At 39.0% G+C, this 8721-nt stretch overlaps 1 protein-coding gene across 2 annotated transcripts in view; it reads left to right on the top strand.

Annotated features, from left to right (window-relative positions):
- TJP2 (tight junction protein 2) overlaps positions 1–8721 on the top strand; it is a 55689-nt gene that overhangs the window by 11935 nt on the left and 35033 nt on the right. The window contains exon 1 of one of the 2 annotated variants that reach the window (XM_017730606.1): positions 150–172. The exons of the other annotated variant lie outside the window; for it this stretch is intronic. The gene's annotated coding sequence lies outside the window, so the exon portion shown is untranslated. Of the gene's footprint in view, positions 1–149; positions 173–8721 lie in introns of those variants that run through there. 2 annotated transcript variants of the gene reach the window in all.

Raw genomic sequence — 8721 nt, 5'->3', positions numbered from 1 at the left:
CGCGGGCTGGCGGAGACAATGCTGGAGCGGAGGGCGGTGGGAGTACTGTGTTTTTTCCAGTTAAATGGGAGCGTGGAGGCAGCCTGTCCTCCGCAGCTCTGGCCGGTTCCTGCGGCGCCTGAAGGCGACACGTAATTTTTTATTTTAAATACTGGTTGGGCTCAGGGTGCAGGTCAGTATATATAACCGAAAACAACCCCAGTTTCTGTGGAGGAGCAGACTCACAACTTTAATGAAGAAAATCTGCTTCCCCCTCTCACTGGTCCGGGCTTTTATTCTTTTTTAGACTGTCAGTTGCTGAACTGCAGTGATCAATGTGGTTATGGAGTTGTAGGCAGCATCTGTCAGGAGCGGAGGGTGGTGTGGTCTGCGTGCCGGCATGCAGAAAACTGAATTTATCTGTAGTCACTTCCCCCACCCCCATTAAAATGTGGGTGGAAGCCATAAACACTTATTTACGCCTCATACTTTGTTTGTGGCTTGTACGATAATCAGTACTGTTAAGTATCCTTGTTGTGTATGAAATCTGTTTATATTGGACAATGTCTCATATTGCATGTGTTAGTGGTGTTTACTGGCCATCGGTGAACTACCAGGTGATTATTTGATATGATTATTTTCAGACTCTCTGTGTTCATGTTGTTTTTTGGGGTTTTTTTGTTATTGGTTTTGTTTGGTTAGGGTTTTTTTCGCCACAGAGTGCAGTTGATCTGGGTAGCTTACTCCACCCTTCTTGTTCTGTTACCTTCATGCTCACCCGTATTTGAGTATTTCATCTCTTCTTAATCCAGCTTGTAAGCTCTTTGACACAGATCCCAGCGTATTTGACTCTGTTGCTGCAGTACATTTGGTAGGTAGGTGTAATCATTTGCTGATGGCTCTGGTGAGAGAAACAGCCATAATAATGTGCTGGTGACTTGCCTTGCCAGGGAGGGGTCTCTTGGCGATGAGGTTTACGTGTATTATCCTGAGATGGATGGAAAGTCTGACTTGTGCACATTTGAGCTACAGGAGTTACAAAGCCTGTATTTACAGATGTACACTTGATATGGCTATAGCTTAAATACTTCATTTAAACAAAATTATAGTCAGTATGGAATGATTCCTGAAATAAGACACTTCACAGTGTATTCCAACAAATGTTGTATTGCCAGACTGTGTCCTTCCGTTTGTCTCAAATAGCAATAGTTTTTTCAGCCTGCTTTTATCAATATTGGTGGAATCGTTTTGAACTTAATGGCAGTGCTTCTGTTGGCTTGATAAAAAGTGTTGGTTGTCAGGTCTCAAATGCATGTATGGTGTTTCTCCAAACCATTTTAGGGACTGCCCTTCATGTAAAGAAATGAGAATTAATTGGTTTGGTTAAAGCTTCTTTTTGTTTCACACTGCATGTGAGTCCATGCAGTGTTGCAGTAGGTTGTGTTGGCTATGAATTCAGTGCCAGCTTCTCTGTCAGCAAAATGGGAGCTCTGGCTGAACTTTCCCTCTGCCTATTGTGTGAGACTGTGAGAAAGCTCATGTTTCTTATGTGGACTGAACTTAAGAAGGGAGACATTGTTGGTGCAGGTACTGCAATGGTTATATTCCTTATAATACAGTTACTAATAAGGCCACGGTTCCATTTCTTTTAAAAAGACACCAGTTTGCTCATTATTTTGTAGAAAAAGAGAGAAAAATAACATGGAGAGATACTACAGCTATGAGTTCTAGCTTCCTCTTTATTTTTCCTAATGAAGTTGTGCAAACAATATGAAATTTATAAAAGTACTAGGAATTCTGACTGTAATTCATGGATGTTAAAATTGCAAATTAACTTAAAATCACTTCATTTTAAAAATCTGTATTTGGAATGTATTTCTTACCATGAAATTGAAGAACTCTGCAAGAATTCTGTGTGATCCATGATGATAGGAGAGACATATACTACAAGTATCAGCCTTAAGGCAGAATTATGCTCCTGAATGCATCCTAACTGGAGTGTACAGTGGAAAACAATATGTAAATGCAATTATTCTCAATGTTTTGTGAGAACAAAATACCATCTAACTTACTAAATAGTAGGAGAGATGCCTTCATGAACTCTTCAGGCATCTCTATCCCACATCTTTAAAATACGGTGAAGAAGAAAATGCTCCTTCAAGGCCTGCATTTGTGGCAGTTAACTAAACAGGCAGATAATGAGCAGCAGCTTTCCATGTCTTGTGTTGTGCCCTATTAAGTAATAAGAGAGCAATATCTTTTTGTGTATTCTGGCACTGGAGTTTCTAGATCTGATAAACAATACTGCATGAGTGTTTCACAACTGAGTTTTGGATGGTTCTTGTTAAAAAAACACAGTACAAAAAAAAGCCCAACCTTTGAAAGAAACCAGCTCTCATCTACAGCATCCAAATACAGCTACAGGAAATAATGCATCTATGTATTATTCATTTATTTATTACTTAGTGCAGTCTAAGTATATGCATATTATTATCTTTGCACACGTGTACCTATTCTGTGATGAAAGAGTATTAGAAGTGCTCACCCCTTATGAATCCTACTTCATATGAACTTTTCAGAGATAATGCGGGATGTCCAGCTAGACTGTCATTCTAGGCTCCACAAACAAAGCTCTAAGAGGCAAATTGTTGGCCTTTGACTGAACTGAGCAGCTTGCTGCCAGGGTCAGCGCTTGGCACTGATTGCTCTTTTTCCTGTGTTCCAGCACTTGCAAAAATCTAGTGGATAATGTGTGTTTCTTTTAATGGCCGTGGCTGAGGATTCTTCTGTCCAACCAGTATTTCAGAAGCTTTTTGAAGAGTTGCAGAACATGATGAAAAATAACTTATATTTTTTATTTCTTTGTTTCCATAAGTAATTCTTATTCCAGAAATAAGAAGTGGTTTTGGTTATTCTGCTCATAGAGTTGATACATTATTAAAGCGATTGAAGTGACAGTAGCATAGCTAATTGGTAGCATGTGTGTGCGTGCTCTTTAGATGATGCATAAGAACTCCTTTTTTCTGTGTGGCACTGTACTTGTATTGTTTTGTCTGTGGGCTAAGTAATGATTATACTTCGGCTGTAAATTTTTATTTTCTACCACTTTGTTTCCTAAAAGTCTTACAGTGGGGATGATGTTTCTGACTCGATACTTTGGCAGGAACTCCCTTTCAGTTGCCGGCAGTTGACAAATACTGGTATGTGCTTTATCTCAGTATGATGTGTTACATTAGGGCAAAAAATCCCTGTGTCAGACTTCTAAAGACATAGTGTTGATTGCAGATGGATGCCTACTGACATTTCCAATAGCTGCTGTGTACTCAGCTCCCCTTTGGCAATAATTCTTTCCTGGCTGTTTGTGTGCAGTGCCCAGTGCACCTGAAAGATTTAAGGATAAGGTTAAGATGGTGGAGGAAGGTGAGGAGTCTTGTACCTCAGAGACGAGCTATTGGTAGAATGTGAGACCCACTCTGTACCAGAGTACCATTGATATATCCCTCTTTGCTGTCCCTTTAGCGTATGTGAAATACTTCTAATCTAGTTCTGACATATGTGGATGTCTGAAGTATGTTCTGTCATTTTCTGAATGGCTTTTTGTTTGACAGGTTATTATGATGTCTATTTAAGGTTGCTATGGGGATGAACTATAGAATTTAATTAGCTAAATTTTATCCATTAACTTCTCTCCCCTGTTTTTGTAATATGACCTAATTTTCAGCCCCTTTTCAAAGCTTTCTTTTCCTGCTTTATGTTGTAGAAATCAGTAGATGAGTTCCTAATGTCTTCTGCAGCAATAAGAATGGACTGAAACTCTTGGATCACAGTAATTTGAAAAAAGGATTAAATTGTTCTTAATTTTTTTTAAAGCTTGTTCATCTATAGGCAGGTACAGAACTTCATTTTCTTTCAGCTGGGAAAAAAGCAGAACACTATATTATAGTTTGCTTCTGCTTTGTGTGTCAGAAGGTTCTTGAAGTGTATAATGCTCTTTCATGTGGCTCAGACCACAAGAAGAAAACTTTCTGTTCCAAATCTCAGCTGAGAATGAACTTTTAGTTGCTGCCAAAATGAGATTTGCTCTGGGTGGTAATTTAATGGAAACGTTTCTAAACCTTAATGATTCTGAGCTGTTTTGTTTCCCTTCAGTCACATACGCAAAAGGACTCTCTTGGTTTTCTTTCTTAGTTCTTTTCAAAGCCTCATGTGGTTTATGAATGTTGCAAAAGGAGGAATAAAATTTTTTCTGTCACTTGCTGAGCTTGTTCTGGTTAGCTTATTCCTTGTGTACTCAGTTTGCAGTTCAGTGGAAGTGCCCTATTTCATATGGATGTGTCAGTTTGGTTTCATTTAGTGGTTGGAATGATGCCTAAAGTTACTTACATTTATGTTACATGCATGTGAAGTGTTGAGTCAGTGGAAATATTGCATCAAGGGCTCTAGTTTTAAATTGTTCTGCTGGCATCCTTTCAAGTGAAGCAAGAATGGCTGCAGATAAAATTGGGTTAGTGCTATGGGAATGAACCGGACACATGAAAGTCACTATCTTGATCAGAAAGAAGAGGGGAAGCTGACTTGACCCCTTTGCCCCTCGTGTTGCTTGTTTGTTGTCATTAACTCTTGGTAGGAATAATTTCTACATAAGCTGGAGGCATATGCGATAAGTTCTTTATAACAGTGTGTTCAGACGTTAGTGAAGTCATGCATACCATGTGCATAACTGCATGGGATACTTTGAGCTCACATCCAGCCTTGCAAAAGGATTGAGGGAAAGGAATGGAAAATACTTGAATTTTACCACTCTCATCTGCCCTTCTATTGTTTTCTTGCCTCAGAGCATTTTATCAGTGTTATCAGGTATGGGTGAATTTTAGTGTAATACTGCTTCATGTTGGGTGGTAGGTTGCTGGTGACACTGTCCCAGAAAAATTCAGAGCTGTGTCTGTATGATTGATTTTGTTGTTTGAAAAAAATAATGATACGCCTTTGGAGGCTTTGAGGAGGAAACTTTGCTGTGAGTAAAGGGATTCTGGATGTGTTCTACTGAAGCAGGTGCAGCTGGCTTAATCCATTGTCTCATGATATTTTAGGTCTTGGGAGGAGCTGGGTGATTATTTGTTTCCCCTTCTTCCACCTACACTGTGAGGAGTATCAGTATAGGACTTACAGACCTAAAACCTTCAGATGCAATCCCCTAGATCTGCATTTGCATCCTGCTGTCTGGATGACAGGAAAATTGCTAAACTCCCTTTTGCAACAGATTTTGTTTTCATTTTAGCTATGTGCAAGACATGTTAAAGTTTAGGAGTGAACTTCAGCAATGCTCTCTGGCATGTTGAGACATCTTGAGAGGGAGATGTGAGTTGCTTAAGACCTTGAAGGCAGGAGTGTGGTGGTAGAAGGAAAGGAATGCAGGGAGATATGACTAGTGTGACGGGAAACCAGTGAAAAGTCAGCTAACAAATCAAGCTGTTTGTTGTGGCATGTATATGAATGATGCTGAATGTATGACTTCAAGCTCAAAACACCTTGATTTTATAGAGTTTTGGTGTCTTTTTGGTCAATGTGACTTTCAGTTTGATGTTTGTGTTAGCATTGGTAGTTGTATGAAATGCAATGTGCGGTGTGAATTTTATGGGGTTTTAGGCTTAGATATGATCAAATGTACCGTTAAATTTTATACATTACACAGAGCTATATTCAGGTTTATTTCCTTCAGCCAAGGAAATAAAGCTAATGTGACAGTGTGTAGTAAGATTACATACTTAGGCACATACACATAGGAATGCTTGACTAAAAGAAAAATGCTTCCAAGAACGTGGCATATAGTTCTTCTATTAATAGAGTGAGAACAAAGGCTACTAGAAATCTTAACAGGGAAAGAAAATCTGCTTTGGGATGAAGCTAACAATTGTTCCATTGTTTGAATTGTTTTGCATTATGCCTGGATGATTACATATAATTGTTTTGGATTGTATCCCGATAATGAATTGGCCTTTTAAAAACCAGTTGCAGGAAGTAGTAGACAGGTACCCAGCTTGTTTTTCTCAGATTCCAGAGTTGCAGGTGTTAAATAACCAAGGGAATAGCAATCTCTTGATGCTAGAGTTGGTCACTTCTACTGCTTGATTTGCTATTTGCATATAGATTCAGGAAGACAAAGCATTCAAAAACAGTAGCAGTACAAAGTGTACTGCTGAAGTTGAATAAAATTATAATTAGAACTTTGGACCATGTAATGCATATAGTGCTTCAGCAGGGGTTTTTTTAATGTCTTTTTTTTTTTTTTTTTTTAATTTTAAGATGCCACAAGAGTAGAAGCTATGTTTTAGCTGCAGAGAATAAATAATTCATGAAGTGAGGCACTTCCAGGAATGGTGGCTGCACTTACTTTATTTCGCCATTACCTTATTTTTTTTCTTAATGAAATCTAGCTTAATTAAATTGATTGTGTACACCTACTGAGTTTAATTTACCTCACCATCAAATCCTGATACTGCAAGCACACCAGAACAAACTTCTAAGTTCTTTTTTTATTATGCCAAGACAAGTTCAAGTCCCCTTGAACTCAGCTTGTGTACAATCTACTGTAGCACTGATTCTCAGGCTTCATTTGTGTGGGCATCCCAAGGAGGAGAAGGTCCAGAAACAGTGTGACTGTAAAGTAATGTGCTAGGTTTACAGTTAAGGTGAGTGGGAGTGGCTAAGTCAGAGATAGCTTTTAAAGCCAGTGTTGGTCAGGTGAACTGAAAGTTTAATGTCCCTTCAGTAGTTACCTTCTTGTAGTGTGTACAAAAAAACCTTCCTAGCACCATAATCTGTGTGATAGCGTGGAAGACTAGGAAAAACGTTCAGGAAACGAAACATCAAATGAACCCTCCACTTTCCAGTGTGTATACACATATCCAACATTCAAGTATAATGATCTGTCAGCATTTTACCTCAATTAATTTTGATCTTCAGCTGAAATCACTTGGCTTCCAGGTTTTTATCCCTCAAGTCTTGCTGAGCTTTTAAAAAACAGGTGGTGGAGAAATCTACTGCAAGACATGGTGTGCCTCGTGAGGTGAGGTTTGTTTTCTGGAGAGCCCCTTCCACACCTGTGGGAAAGTAAATGGTCGTTTCCAAGGCTCCTCCACTGGACTGGTGCTGTATGTCCCAGAACACTTGGAAAAACAGCTTCTGGCTATCCTCTGTGGAGCAATATGTGAAAAAGAAGAAATCTTTGATGAAAAAAATGTTAGTTGCTAGAGCGTTGTTTCTCAAGAGGCAGAAACTGTTTTCTAAAAATTAAAATAACTTAACTGGGGAGGAGGTGGGGGGGGGAACAGGGAAGTAAGATCTGTTTTGTTTTTTCCCCAAATGGTAGTTTTCTATTTCAATTGAAGCTGTTCCCTCACAAATTTTGAATAAGTGATTGCTTCCTGTTGGGGGAGCACTGGAACAATTTTACCAGGGCAATGACAGAACTGTTGTTGAGCAAAGACAGAGAAGAGAACTTGCTCCTGGAATAGATCTAAGCTGAATTTTTGAGCTTTAGGTTATCAGTAGGTAAGACCTGAGTACCTTGCAGCTGTGTTTTGAGTACAGTCAGTTTCTTTTTTTTTTACTCTCTCCATCTTGAACAGGCTTTTGTTTCACTTGTAATGGGGTATTGTACTGGTTTTCGATGATGCATATGTATGCATCTAAGTGCAGTTGAATTCAGCTGTAACAAGTGCAAACTGCTCCTGTTGTGCCTTCCACTCATCCCAGAGAGTTTTGCATGGGTACTCTTAATTGTCATAACATATGGGGGTTGTAAATTGATGCTGAGTTTTAATGTTTGGAACTTGTTACACTCTGCTGCATAAATACTGCTTTTTGCCCCCATCCCTGCTTCTGATCCTGGTAAATGATGAGCTGCTCCTGGGAAATGATGACCTGCTCCCGATAGCACCAAAGCAGTTCTGGTGACTGCTTTTCTAGTAACCCCCTTCCACAATAGTTAGAGAGGGAATGAGAATGTGAATCTCCTGCTAGAAAGCTTAGTTTGTTCGATAGCCATCACTGCTTTAAAAAGGCATCATCCTAGTCTGCATACTCAACTGAAATATTAACTATTGCTCTGACTGGCAGAGATCACAACCACTGTGAAATACAAGTGAAGTAATTTTAGAAAATCCCTGTGTGTGTGTTGTTTACTTGTCTGGTGTAATGAGAAATTACTCTTAAGCAAAATCAGGACCTTAAAGGACCTCATGGTACCTTCTGTAGGTGTGAACTGCTTAAGTTCAGGTGAAAAGCAGTTTGGAAGAAAAAGCTTCACTCTGAAAATGTTACTGCGTAACTATGCTTTTTATTGTACAGTGCTAAAATGTAACATTGCTAATTTTCGGGTACCTAGTTTCATGGTGCCTTGGTGTCTCTGTCCACATTAGTGCATGGTTTATCTTTGGAATACCAGATGTTCTCTTTTTCCAGAACATGAAACTGCATGGGGAATATGCTCATTTCCTTTTAGTAAACAGTGCAATTAATTATTGAAATAAATGTGGTGAAAAGGCACCTAATAAAACCAGAATAAATAAAAAAACCAGCCAAAACAAAAAAACCTGCCCAAATCTGTTTGATAATAAGGTATGGGCTTGAGGTGAAAAAAAGAAAACAAAAAGCACCTATACAAATTTGTTTTAACATCACGTTTTCTGCCATCTTTACTGTGAAAGGAAAGTTTTGAAACAGGACTTCGGCCTAGTGGGA

Source organism: Corvus brachyrhynchos, unplaced genomic scaffold (genome assembly GCF_000691975.1).
Source record: "Corvus brachyrhynchos isolate BGI_N302 unplaced genomic scaffold, ASM69197v1 scaffold93, whole genome shotgun sequence".
Classification (NCBI taxonomy): Eukaryota; Metazoa; Chordata; class Aves; order Passeriformes; family Corvidae; genus Corvus; species Corvus brachyrhynchos.
Note: the sequence above shows the minus strand (reverse complement) of the source record. Positions and strands in the feature narration are given on the sequence as shown.